Here is a 14375-nt window from a genome sequence, read left to right on the forward strand (position 1 = left end):
TACTCGAGTGGGTGACAGTAATGTCTCCATTTGTCCCTGTCGTGTGCTAGAGTAGCCCAATAATATCTGCTCGCTCCAGGAACAGAAAGAGCTTCAAACAGTTCATTCACAGTTTTGACGAAGAAATCTGACCATCTTGTTGGTGGGCAGCAATGTGGTCTTTGGATGACCCGTGGAAACCAGTCAGTAACAGCTCTAGTCCAGCAGTCGTCTCTGAATCGCATTACATGTCCAGCCATCTGAGTTTTGATGTCTTGGCAAACAAGAGAGCGTCCCTGATTCTTGACTGTCGATGGAGGTTGGAACTCCAGATTTCTCCTCTCACTTGAGTGAGACGTGATACTCCTAGCATAGCTCTTTCGATTCCTCTTTGGGATACTCGAATAGCATTCTCATCCTGTTTTCATAGGGCCCAGGTCTCTGAGGCATATGTTAGTGCAGGAAGAATGGTGGAATCGAAAAAATGTACCCAGAGTCAGAGGTCCTTTGTCCACTTTACCACTTCTTCGACGTTCTTGAAGAGGTTCCATGCTGCCCTCTTCCTCCTGTGCAGTTCTGGTGCCAAGTCGTTCCTCATGTTGAGTTCTCAACCCAGGTACACATAGCTGCTGCATTCGGAGATGTTCGTTCCATTGAGAGCAAATGGAGGACCAGGGACTAGTTTGTTTTTCATGAGCATCGTCTTGTTGAGGTTCAGCTGCAGTCTGACCTTTCCACACTTGTGGTAGAAGTTGGCCAGCATTTGTGCTGCTTGGCTAATGTTTGGTGTTATGACAACGATGTCATCAGCAAAGCGGAGGTGGTATAGTTGCCGACCGTCTATCTTTACTCCCATTCCTTTCCATTCCAGTCATCGAATGACGTTCTCAAGGGTGGCAATGAAGAGTTTTAGTGAAATGGTATCGCCCTCCCGAACCCCTCTCTTTACTTCAATGATGACTTCCTTCCTTGTAGAATGGTGAGATCCTGATGGTGAATCCATAATACAGCTCTCGGAAGATCTTGATGTATTGAGTTTGAACGCCCTGTTTAGCTAGGGCTTCGATGGCCACTTCAGTCTCAACAGAATCGGAGGCCTTCTTTAAGTTGATGAATGTTAGATAGAGTGGCATCTTGAACTCTCGTGAAACTTCAAGGAGTTTGGTCACTGTGTGAATATGGTCTATCATGCTGAATCCCCTTCATAACCCAGCTTGCTGCATGGTTGTCCTTCATCTAGTGTTCTGCCTATTCTATTCAGGATGACACGAGTGTACAACTGGTAGACGACAGACAGGAGGCAGATTGGGCGATAATTGCCAATGTTGTGGATGTCTCCCTTCTTTTACAACAGAACTGTCTTGCTGGTTTTCCACTGGGACGGAACCTTGCACTCAGACAGGTAGCGTGTAAAGAGCCAAGTCAGTGTATTGATGAGTACTAGAGGCAGATTCTTCAGATGTTTGGGTCTGACCTTGTCTGAACTGGGTGCTGTACGTGTCTTTACCGATGAAATAGCATGTTGGATTTCGGAAAGGAGGATGCTGGGAATGATATATCTATCCTGAGGAATTTAGTATGTGGGCAGGTGGACATGGCTATCAAAGAGATCTGAGTAAAAGTTGTGAATATCTTTTTTCTTTTGGGCATTTTTTATTGATTCACATATACTTTAAAATGTTTACATTTCTCTTGCTCTTTATTTTATTTTATATATTTTTCACATCATTTAATTAAGACACTGTGATTTACAAAGTTATTAACAGTTGACTTTCAGGAATTCAATGTTCCACACCAAACCCAGCAACAGTGTATATTTCACTTCACAATGCTCCCAGTTTCCCTCTCACCCCTGTCCCTGATACACCTATCTCCTTGACACTCACATTTTTGTTTGACTATTGCCATTTGGGGAAAAAAAATGCCATCAGTTTTATTAGCTCTACTATTCAGATAAATCAATATATCAAACTTTTGTACTGCCAATATGTCTGAGGTCCCTGCAGCCTGTCCGTCTTACCTTCTTCCGATCTACAGGGCACAGTTGTCCCCAAGACATGGCTAGAAACAAGCATTACCAAGAAATCTGGGATATAATATTCCAGAGCTAGAATACATAGTAGACATCCCTAAGGTGAGCCAATTGTGAACTCTGAGTCAAAGTTCAAGCCAGCTAGACTTTGGATCTATAGGAGCACCATAAAACTGGTGGTTTAATCACCCATTAGCATCCAGTGCTCATAAATCAGAACAACAGGTAGCAGAATAATCTTGCAAGCAATTAAAAAAGCCTCACAGAGCTCTCAGGGCTGACATAAATCAGTCATAAGGATTAAGCTGATATAGCTACTGGGAGCTCAGAATATCTAGAACTTGGAGTTTCACCATGAATTTACCACAAAGTTTCAAGCATGATAATTTCAGAAAGGAATGTAGCTGCACACGTAGATGGGGGCAGAAGCCTAAAAAAGTTCTTAAGTAGAGCTGAATGTAGGCACTGCCCACGGATAATGTTATATCAACAACCCTCTTGCTGTTCATGGAATTAAGAAGCCACTCGTTGATGGAGTTCAATAAAATTGACAAAATATTGATGGAAAAAAATTAAAACTGTAATGAAACAAAACTGAATATCTACAGAATAAAGGAGTATAAGTATTCACCAAAATGAAAGCAACTGAGGGGCTGGAGCGATAGCACAGCGGGTAGGGTGTTTGCCTTGCACGCGGTCGACCTGGGTTCGATTCCCAGCATCCCATATGGTCCCCTGAGCACTGCCAGGAGTGATTCCTGAGTGCAGAGCCAGGAGTAACCCCTGTGCATCATCAGGTGTGACCCAAAAAGCAAAAAAAAAAAAAAAAAGAAAGAAAGAAAGCAACTGAAATTCAAATCAATAACATAATGACATGGCACATGAGAGCAACAAAAAATAGGCGATAAAGAGAAATCTAGAAAGATATCTGATGGACAACAGCAACAGCAAAGATAACTGAAGATATCTAATGGACAACAGGAACAGGAATAAACTTTGTTTCATAAAAATTTCAAAGGGAGTTGAGAGAAAGTGAAAGAATGACTAGTCAAAGAGTTATAGTGGAAGAAATAATAATTTCTTCCACTCTATGTTAAAACTTCCACAGTCAAAGGAGAGAGACATTTGCACACATGCGGGAAGCACAGAGGATGCCAATAAAAAGTAAATTCAGGTAATAGACCATGACACAGTGTAAAACTAGCAAAAACAAAAAGGTTGCACAGTCTTGAATTAAAATAACATATGTATTCATTCACATCAGAATACTCTAGAAAAACTCTATAAAGAATGAAATGTTATTAGTGAAAGTACTGGATGAAAAAATGCTACAATCAAGAATCTTCTGCCCCTAAAAAGCAATCACTAAGATTTGAGGGAGTAATTCAAATGTTCTCAAACAGCAGCTGAAGAATGTTTTTTGCATCTATACCAGGTCTGCAAGGAAATACAAATAGATTCTATAAAATAGACTGAGTGGCAAAAATGGCCAAAATTATAATAGCCACAAATTCCTTCATATTAGTGATCTTTCTTAATGTTAGAAGAATGAACTCATCTATCAAAAGTAGCAGAGTGAATGAATGGATCAGAAACAAAATTTCAACTCTGTACTATCTAAGATACAAACTCTAAACAAAAACACTCAAGCTAAAAGATTGAAACACTCATTCAGGTTAATGGTAGACTGGCAAAAGCTGGGTTGGCCATACTTGCATCAGACCAAATAAAAATGAAGCATATGGAAATAATAAAATACAGGGACAGAGACTGGATAATTGCACAGGAGGGATTGCACTGCCTTACAGGCAGCCAACTCCAGTTTGAACCTGGTAAAATATAGGTCATAAGGTGTCCTGAGCACTACCAGCTGTAATCCCTTGTGAAAAACTAAGCTCGCCAAAGGGCTTGTGTTCGAGGGCTCTCCGGGCAGCTCTGTCTCACCGCCCGAGTTCGGTGCTCTGGAGCCACTGTGTGTGAACTGGATCGGGACAGCTGTTGGCCAAGGACAGGCGAAGGAAGAACGAAGACCAAGCTGGTTGCCAATTAGTTACCATTTATTCAATCTTTCATCTCATGCACTCTTCCTTCCTAGCTCTTCATTCCTCCATCCCACTCTCTCTCCGTCCTCTTTTCACTCTGGATTCTCCTTTACCAGTCTCTCCTGCTACTTGCTACTTGTCTCTCTCCACCTTGCCCTCCAGGCTATGCGTGGTCTGGTAGCAAAATCAACATAAGAAAGCCCTTCCTGAGGGAGCCAGGTTCAAAGGAAATATCACCTAAGGGCATTCCAAAGCTCTTCCTTACTTCCAGCAGGCAAAATATCTCTTAAGGTGTTTTGCTCTTTTCCTCAGTCCAAAACTCCATCAACATCTTAATACTAGTTATTTTTGTATGGGCACAGTAAGAGATACATTGAAGTTTGTAAGGCAGCTCTCCTGGGAACATCTTGCCACAGACTCAGACTACAGAGCTTAGGCCAGATTAATCATTCCTAACCCTAGCAGGGTCCGAATCTAGTTATTACTTCCTGGATCATTACAGATTTGTCCATGACCAAGCTCTTAATTTATAGTTAAGAATTAGGCACTTTGGCCAGCCCCATCTCGATGCCAGGGTAGCACATAACTCACCGCTTGTCCTGGGTCCATCCCATCATTCGCCAGGACCCTGCTTTTGGGGGAGCTAGGAAGTAAGGGCAGCTGACGAACAGATGCCCAGGAGGAAAATATCATGCAGAGTCAAATGACTCCCAGGTTACAAAAGCATAGCATTTGCTACTGTCTTGCTGTGCCCATACAAAAGGACATGACTCTGAATAAACTGTGTAAAGGACTCAAGGAGAAGAGAAAAACAATATTTACAAGCCAACAGAACACTAAGAAGGAAGTTACAAATAAACACAGAGGAAAGTTCCCAATAAACCTAAACTACCTGAGGCTATGTTATCCTACAATCCCTGAGCTCAGAGAACTAAGTCCTAAGCACAGCTGGGTTTGACCCAAAAAACCAAAAAAAAAAAAAAAAAGAAAACAAACAGGGATGTAAATTAATCATCTATTTGTTAAGGGTATTAAGGACAAGTGTTCTTATAAACATACAGTCTTGTAGAATAACATTGGTTTGTCTTTTCTCCCTGGCCTCAGGGAGCTTAGGTTTATTGTGTTACACCGTTCACAATGGTCCCAAAGCACTCCCATTTCCTCGGTATTCATCTTTAACTTCTCTGTGCTCTGCTTTTCTACCTGCTAATCACTCATTTCCCCTATACAATACCTGTGACTTTAAAGTCAAATTCCTCAAAATCTTTGATGTTGTATTTGTGAGTGAAATATTGTTTTTCTCCTTCGCTTATGTTCTTTGCATACTTTACTTCAGAGCAATGTCCTTTTTGTATAGACACAGGAAGACAGTTAATGCTACACTTTCGTAACTTGGGAGCTAATTGACTCTGAATAATATTTACCCCGGGCATCTCTCATATTTTCTTGAGTTAAGCCTCGGTTGCCCTTAGTTCCTAGCACCCTAGAAGAAGAATCCTGACGAAGGGATTGGATGGACTCAGGGCAAGTTGTGAGCTACCCTGGCATCAAAATGGGCCAGGCCAAGCACCATAATACTAAACTATAAGCTAAGAGCACAGTCGTGGACAAATTCTGTCATGATCCAACTGGATAGGACCCTGCCAGGGTTATGAAAGACTAATGTGACCTGAGCTCTAGTCTAGAGTCTATAGCAATATGTCCCCAGGAAAGCCACGCTACATACTTAATGTATCTCTTACTGTGTCCATACAAAATGATGAGAAAGACTATTTACAAGTAAGTAAATCTTAGATGGTTCTTTGGACCAAGGAAAGGAGAAACACAACTCTAGATGGTATTTCACCCTTGAGCAGATCTCCTAGCTGCAGGATATCTTTGTCTTATCTTAAAAGAGCTTCCCTCTAAAGGAAGGGCTTTCATATGTTGATTGTGCTACCTCACCTATGTGTAGTTCCTGCCCCCAGTGCTTGGAAGTTGGGCACTAGACCAAGGTTTCGAGATAGAGCGCAGGGAGACTAGCATAGGGGAACAAGAGGAGATCAGAATGAGGGGCAGTATGAGACTGGAATGGGGAGCTTAGTAAGAGTGGAATTTTTGCGTGGGGAAAATGGAATAAACGGCAACTGATAACCAAACAGTCTGGTAACCCGGTTCCCTCCTTCTTGCACCTGTTGGAGGTGGCTGCAGGCCAGGGTAGGGAGGGGTGGGGAAGCGACTCATGGCCACCAAACACATGTGGTGGTGTGGAGGGAGAGAGAGAGAGAGAGAGAGAGAGAGAGCGCTGCCACCTATCACTTGTTTATTTTGTGATTACACACATACAGAATGAAGGAGCAGGAGCAGTCACTTTATAAAGCATTTGCTAAAAGGCCTGAGGAGATACATTGATATGAACACAGTAGGAGTGCTGGTAGTGAGGGAGACCAGGCAAGGCCTGCTCTTGGATCATTGAGCTAACGTTGCTCAGTGGACTGAACCATCTCTTCAAACTCACTCCAAATTACTATTTTCCCAATGATTTGTAATACTATAATTACAGAATACTAAGTCCCTATCTTCTTAAACCTATTTCTACGCTGCCTGACTCTTCCCAGACAGGATTAAGTATTATGACTTTGGTGTTAACCATTGTTAATAACAGTCTTCCCTTGTTCTTGTAAATTTGGTGAAATATGACTTACAGGAAAGTACATAAAACAGATGCACAGTTAAATGAATAAAGCAATGCAGCAGCTTAGCAACCACAACTCAGGGGTAGAAAAGCTGCTGGTCAGCACTTTACAACTTACCATGAGCCTCCTCTTGAAACTGCCTTGGCCCCCGGAGGCATAAACTACCTTGAGTTTATGATGATACTCTTCCATCTCTTATACTAAAAGGCTATGCCAGTTGTATATTCAACATACCTTTGTTTACTTTTGATGCATTAAAGTAGAATAGCAAAAAATAAAACGGTGAGAAACACCTGGACATTGTACCCTAAGTGTCAGAGGATCTAAAATGACCTATTTAAGCTATAATGAAACTGTAAAACCAAAATAACATCTGGGGACTATGCGCTAATTTCACACATGGTTTCTCTAAGAAAAATTAGGAGCGAGTTAAATACACTATATTCACTAAAGTACAAAATACAAAATACAAACACATTAATTATCCCTAACAAACTTTACAGTATATAACATAATACTCTCCCTATAAAATATAAATGATAAGATAAGCAGGAGAAATAAAATAAGATATCAAAATTAAAATCCTGTATATAAAAATGTATTATTATATATAACATATAGCACTGTAGCACTGTCGTGGCCTTGTTCATCGATTTGCTCGAGCGGGCACCAGTAACATCTCCATTGTGTTGTTACTGTTTTTGGCATATCGAATACGCCACGGGTAGCTTACCAGGCTCTGCCAGGTAAGGCGAGAGGAATACTCTTGGTAGCTAGCTGGACTCTCCAAGAGGGACAGAGGAATCGAACCCAGGTTGGCCACGTGCAAGGCAAATTCCCTACCCGTTGTGCTATCAGCAAGCTACCGAGAGTATCTCACCTGCACGCTCAAGGCCTTTTCCTGGCATTATGCATGGGGGTCGCTCATAGGACCATATGGTGCCAGGAATAGAGCTTAGGCCTCTTACATGCAAGACATGCACACTAATCCTCTGAACTGTCTCTCCATCTCCTGTGCTATGCTACGTAATATGATGTCATATAACGTATAACACCATTGTTATAAAATTTCTTCCTATTCTGTTGACAAATGTCTTACAATATTATCAACTTTCCAATAAATATTCTTAGAAAAAGTAAGTGGCTTATCCAGGTCACAAGCACATTAATTGAAAATCAATATTGAAATTGAAAATTGAAAATTGAAAATCTCCTGAAATATTATTACCTGGAAATATTTTATATTTTATTAATTACACTAGTATGCCTAATTATAAGATGTTTACATTTGTCTATCAGCACAACCAAATCATTGGTTCCAATAACAAACATATCTAAATTAAAATGGGACTTTTCAATCAGTAAGTGAATTCAAGATCATGACGTCTATGATGCTATTAGCTAATACTCAAAATTTGCATGCATTATAGAAGTCAAACTTATGATTAGCTCCTAAACTTGCATGTATAAGTGTGTATGTCCCATGATTAAGTTATTAAAACTTACTACTGGTGTTTTTCATGATATAACTTTTGCTTTTTGATCAAAAGTTATTAATGACAGTAACCTCTGATTATAAGATCTGGAATAATTCATTGAAAAGTACAACACAGGTATGCTTAATTATTGAATATATATATGTATATATATATATAATATATATATACAGGGGGGTTGAGTTTTCCTCCCCACCCCGAGCAGAGTCCTGGCAGCTAAAAACCCCAGCCACAGCCATGCTCAAGGCCCCTCTCCACATGCTCGGATGAGCCTCACACATGAAAGAACCAGCAGAGGAACCTAGGTGTGCAGGACCCGGGACTGAAATCTCCAAGTCTGCTCGGATCAGGACTGGGTCTCCTCCACCCAGATCCCCCTTTTACCAGTAGCAGGCAGTCACACCCACAAACTGCCTCCAACGGCCAAGATCCAGAGACTATAAAATAAAGTTCCTAGAAGCGCACGGCCTCTTATTGTCTAGTTCTCCCTCTTGGAGAACCCAGCAAGCTACCGAGTGTATCCTGCCTGCATGGCAGAGCCTGGCAAGGTCTCTGTGGTGTATTTGATATGCCAAAAACAGTAACAATGATGGGTCTCATTCCCCTGATCCTCAAAGAGCCTCCAATGGGGCACTCTTAGAAATGAATTCTTAACATTTATAATATTCTATCATGCAAATCTTTCAATAATCTTATTTTTCTATTAGTAGAAAGTCCAAACTATCTGGATCATGAAAATTAGTAGTAGAAATTATTTCTGATTCTATTAAGCAATTGTAATGCTGCATTTCTTACTTTACTCTTAATGTAACTGAATTATATATTATTAAAACCTTCTTCTACAAATTACCCTGATTTCTTAGAATAGATTGTTTATTCCTCAAAGTATAAGTTTCAGGAAACATGAAGTCTACTATACTGTTTGTCTGTATTCTTCTCTCCATATACCGAGTTATTCATGATTAATATATCTTAATATACACTAAAATATATTTATATCTATGTTAAATACTCAATAAAAGTATTTTAATTGAATTATATGTGACTGACTATCTGCATATAAGGCATTTGATTGCATGCATCTAGCACACACATTCTAGTTTCACACACTATTAAAATAAAGAAGCATAGGAAGCAAAGTTTCAACTGAATAAAATTGCCATAATAAATCCTCTTGTTTTCATCAATGTGTAGGTAAATTACTTTACAAGACAATGAACTGAAACAATAGTTTTTCATGTAATTTCTTCAATTTACAAGGTCACTGGACATTGAAAGACATGAAAATAGTTTTTAAGCAATATTGTTTTTACTAAAAATAATGAATTTGAAATCCTCACTTTGTTACCAGCATTTTGAACAGAAATAAAATTTAGAAATATTTTTAGATAATATATTCAGAAACCATAAACATATGAACAATTATGCACATAATATGGGATGAGAAAAACTCATTTTCTTATATCTTAACAAATGATTCAGCAAAGGATCGATTATTCCAAGCAATTTCAAGGCTATAACCGATGCTAATTTCCTTAAAATGAAGTAATTGGAAACTCAGCAATGTTTAATTTGGTGGTGAGATGATTTAACTTAGAATTTCCTGACTTCTATTTCTTTAGATTTCAACAGTTTCCATAATGAATTAATAAATTTAGTTCCTAATAAAAAGTGATCATGAAATAAATAAAGATGAAATAGCAAGATAAAACTAAATACTAAGGAGATCTGTTGGGGTGCTTCTCTTTTTTCACTTGTTTTCTGAACTGAAAATGACCATTATTTATTCTTACAAAAATGTAAAAATGCTTAATTAAGATGAAATAAGCAAATTGTTTAGGTGCTCAGAATATGAGCATTGCGACTATATAAATATATGCATTTTTGTTATTATTTTTAGATTAGGAACATCAGTGCAATAGACAGCTAACAGTTTTATATATATGTGTGTATACATTTCACAAAATAAAGTGACAATATCATATAACATCTGTTAAATTTCTCATTATAGTGATTGAATCTCAAATAAGGTGAATAAAAGAGGAAACAAAATTAAAGCATACCATCACTGTCACTGTCACTGTCATCTCATTGTTCATCGATTTACTTGAGCTGGAGCCAATAACGTATCCATTCGTCCCAGTCCTGAGATTTTAGCAGACTCTCCTTACTCGTTTTTCCCAACAATTGGAGGTTCTTTTCAGGGTCAGGGGAATGAAACCTGTTATTGTTACTATATTTGGCATATCGAATACACCACGGGGAGCTTACCATGAAAAGAGAAAATGAGTAAAGTGATCTAATAATTTAATTAGGAAATGTGACCTTTCAAAATGATGTGACAGATATGAGTAACAGAGTACAGGGGTAGCACATGCTATAAATTCTAATTTATCTGAATTCCTCCCCCAGAACACATATGATCTCCCATTTACTTTTAATAGTGATCCCTAAGTACAGATCTAGGATACCAAAAGACTGTAAGTAACAAACATTTCCTATACATTAATTTTATGGCTGGAGCAATAGCACAGCGGGAAGGGCATTTGCCTTGCATACAGCCAACCCAGGTTTGATTCCTCCATTCCTCTCTGAGAGCCTGGGAAGCTACCGAGAGTATTCCGCCCGTATGGGAGAACCTGGCAAACTCCCCATGGTGTACTCGATATGCCAAAAACGTAACTTCAAGTCTCACAATGGAGACGTTACTGGTGCCTACTCAAGCAAACTGATGAACAACAAGACAACAGTGCTACAGTGCTAATTTCATGATGCGTTGTGATAATAATTATTTTTAATGACAATAATAAAATTTCAAATGGCAATGAAAATGAAGTCTCTTTTAAGAAGTTTGTACAGTGTGGTTGAGAACGTCTTAGTGATTAAGAAATATGCTTGAGATTCAGAAATATACATACATAGATGCATGTTTTTAAAAAGTAAAACCAGGGGCTGGAGCGATAGCACAGCGGGGAGGGTGTTTGCCTTGTACGCGCCTGACCCAGGTTCGATTCCCAACATCCCATATGGTCCCCTGAGCACCGCCAGGGGTAATTCCTGAGTGCAGAGCCAGGAGTAACCCCTGTGCATCACTGGGTGTGATCCAAAAAGCAAAAAAATATAATAATAATAAATAAATAAATAAAAATAAAAAGTAAAACCATTAAACACAATTTAAAATCCTTGGGGGTGTGGGAGTGTGGGAAGTGCTTCCAAGAGTTAAAGCATTAAAATGGAGAGTGCATTTTGTATGAACCTGCATAGTTCCTGAAGAAAAGTTCTTTCTGCAAATGTTACTTAAGTCAAAGAGAGAAATGCTATGTTGATGGAAGAAAAGATGTTGGTAGTAATTAGGATATAGGACATATTTCAAATTATCTTATCACCTCAAAATTATGATATTAACTAATTAGCTCAATAAAATAATAAAATAAAATTTAATCTTTCAATTTCCTAGAACCTTATTGTCTGAACCAACAAAACAAAAATGTTATTTACTAATTTCCAAAATTACGTACCAAATGTGATGGATTTTCAAATGAAATAATTAACAGACATTACACTAGATCTCTCAAAGGAGACTGTTCTTATGAAAGTACATGCAGAAATATATTTTTATCTAGGGACTAAGCAACCTATGACTATTCTCTGGCTCCATATTCGTGATCAGTTTAAGTGACCTCATTTTTTAATTAAAAAGAAAATTTGATGATCAAGCAATATAGTAGATAGTAAAGATTTAGATTCTTGCTTTTTAATTCTACTTAGCATTTCAATTGTATCAAATGTGACAGGAACTAATAATTTCAAAATGGTAGAATTTTGAGAGAGAATAGCTTGTACTTCCAACATGTATTTAAAATAATTAATTTAAAATGTATTTATAGCCATAGATTTTTTTTTATCTTTTAGCCACAATAAATATTTTCTGATATACTGATAAGCTTCATAGAAATTATATACATTTGCATTTATACTCTACTAAATAATCTATTTAGTATTCTATCATCAACTGTAATGCAAAAAAATCATGAAAGTGATTATCCTATTTTTGCATATCATTGTAATTGGGACTTAAAAATGTAAAACACAAATATTTATTGAATTGACCTTAAGCCATTTCTTTGTTTTATTAATTGAAGAAATATTAATGTAGAAAATCACTACTTTTAGTTTTTTTGTTTAAATATTTAAAAATTTTAAGAGAAACTATTTTTATATTTTTAGAATGCCAATTTCATGTAAGCTTCTCTTTTTTTATATCAACAATTCCAGAAGTCAAACTATTTCTGGATGTAGTTTAATACTATATTTACTTGAATTCAAATTGCAGTTTTTGAACAAATCATAGCTGAGCATTGACCAGGCAAAACTATTTTATATTCATAATAGTTATTGGAAACATAATACAAAATTGTTATATAAAAAATGTATTTGATAGGCAAGTAAATCTTAAAGTCATAGGAAAGTGTTATCTTACTACCTTCTGTACATTAGGTGGTATAAATATCTTTTATAACTGTGACTGTATAAATATTAACTAATACACGTGATTGCATCTGGATTAATGTACTAAGAAAATATAACAATATGCAGGAGGAATATCAATCATTTGAATATCAGAATTCATTTTATAAAATTAAAAATATCTAGATAGGTAAGCATTGTTTATGTAATAAATATTCCTAAACATAACAGAGGTCACAGTATCTTCTATAAGAGATTACATCCCCTGTCCATCCACTGATTTCCTTTTCTGTGGTTAGAAAATGTATAGATTATCTTTGCAATTACATAAATACACTGAAAACCAAGAGTTCTTTATTTATCAGTCCCTGCCAATAAATGCATTCTATTTTAACTTTATGCTCTTGGTGCTTTTTGGAAAGAAACTTGTTTCCTTAAAATTCAAATATGTGCAAATCATGACAGGAGTGTAGAATAATATTGTATAGAATTATGATATAATTTACTCCTTGCATTTTGAGCAATGAAATGTTGTGATCCTTAAAAAAAACATAATTTTGTGCTAGCCAGTATCTTTAAAAAATAACTAATATTCTAACAATAAATGTCAATATGCATGGCAAAGTTATCTTCTCAAATGCACTAAAAAACAATAAAAAAAAACAAGTATGGAATTTCAAACATGTTTTCAAATATTACCATGCAAAGATCACTGTACAAGTCAGCTTCTTTAGTGTCATTGTTTGATGAAAACCAATGGGTGAATTTTAATTTATTAATAATTGGGGGTCTTATTCATGTCAATGGTACCTAATTGCTGAATCTTCTCTGAATTTTACTTTTTAAGGCCTTATTTTTTATTAGCCTTCTTTCACTTCTCAGCCACTTAATAGTTTTCCTACCCTGTTGTGTAAGACATATTTCTATTCTACTGTTTTGATAACTAGTGATAACAAGTGGTATATATGAGAAAATTTAACTTCTGCTCTCAAGTTTTCCACCCAAACATGTTAAGATGCTCAGAAAATAGAATCAGTTCTCTATAGTAACAATTTCTCTCACCCTATGATAGAACGTGGAGTGGAGATTCAAATCAAATGAGAGCAAAATATTTTCTATCACATGGTATAAATTGAAATCTTGTGTTTTGTATAATTTTCTGCATATTCTCTTTGTATCTTAAAATATTTTAGGATACAAAGAGAATAGTAAAATATTTTTGGATTGTTTTCCCTGTTTATGGCCCTGTATATTAAAATATTTTTGGATTGTTTTCCCTGTTTATGGCCTTCTACAATATATTCTACAATATATTCTAATATATCTCATTAAACTTTTCTCTTTCTATAGTTGTTACTATTTCTGTACAACTTCCAATCCTATTGTAAACTGCATTGATTTTTTTATTATAAATTCATTTATTCTGATCATTTCTTCTTCCCTCTCTCTCTAAAGATTCAGGTCCTTTCCTTTTATTTTTGAATTGTTAGAACCTATTATATAAATATATGTGATTGCTTTAAGTTATCTAATAAGCAGGATTTTAGGTATTAGTCACATATAATTACAGGACAAAGGAATACAGGGACCAAAGTGGGGGCACCTGTATTACCCTGACTTCTATATTACAGAACTGAGAAAAATAGCAAAGGTGTGAATAACATCTCAGTGTTTTCGTTTGTAT

Source organism: Sorex araneus, chromosome 1 (assembly GCF_027595985.1).
Source record: "Sorex araneus isolate mSorAra2 chromosome 1, mSorAra2.pri, whole genome shotgun sequence".
NCBI classification, from domain to species: domain Eukaryota; kingdom Metazoa; phylum Chordata; class Mammalia; order Eulipotyphla; family Soricidae; genus Sorex; species Sorex araneus.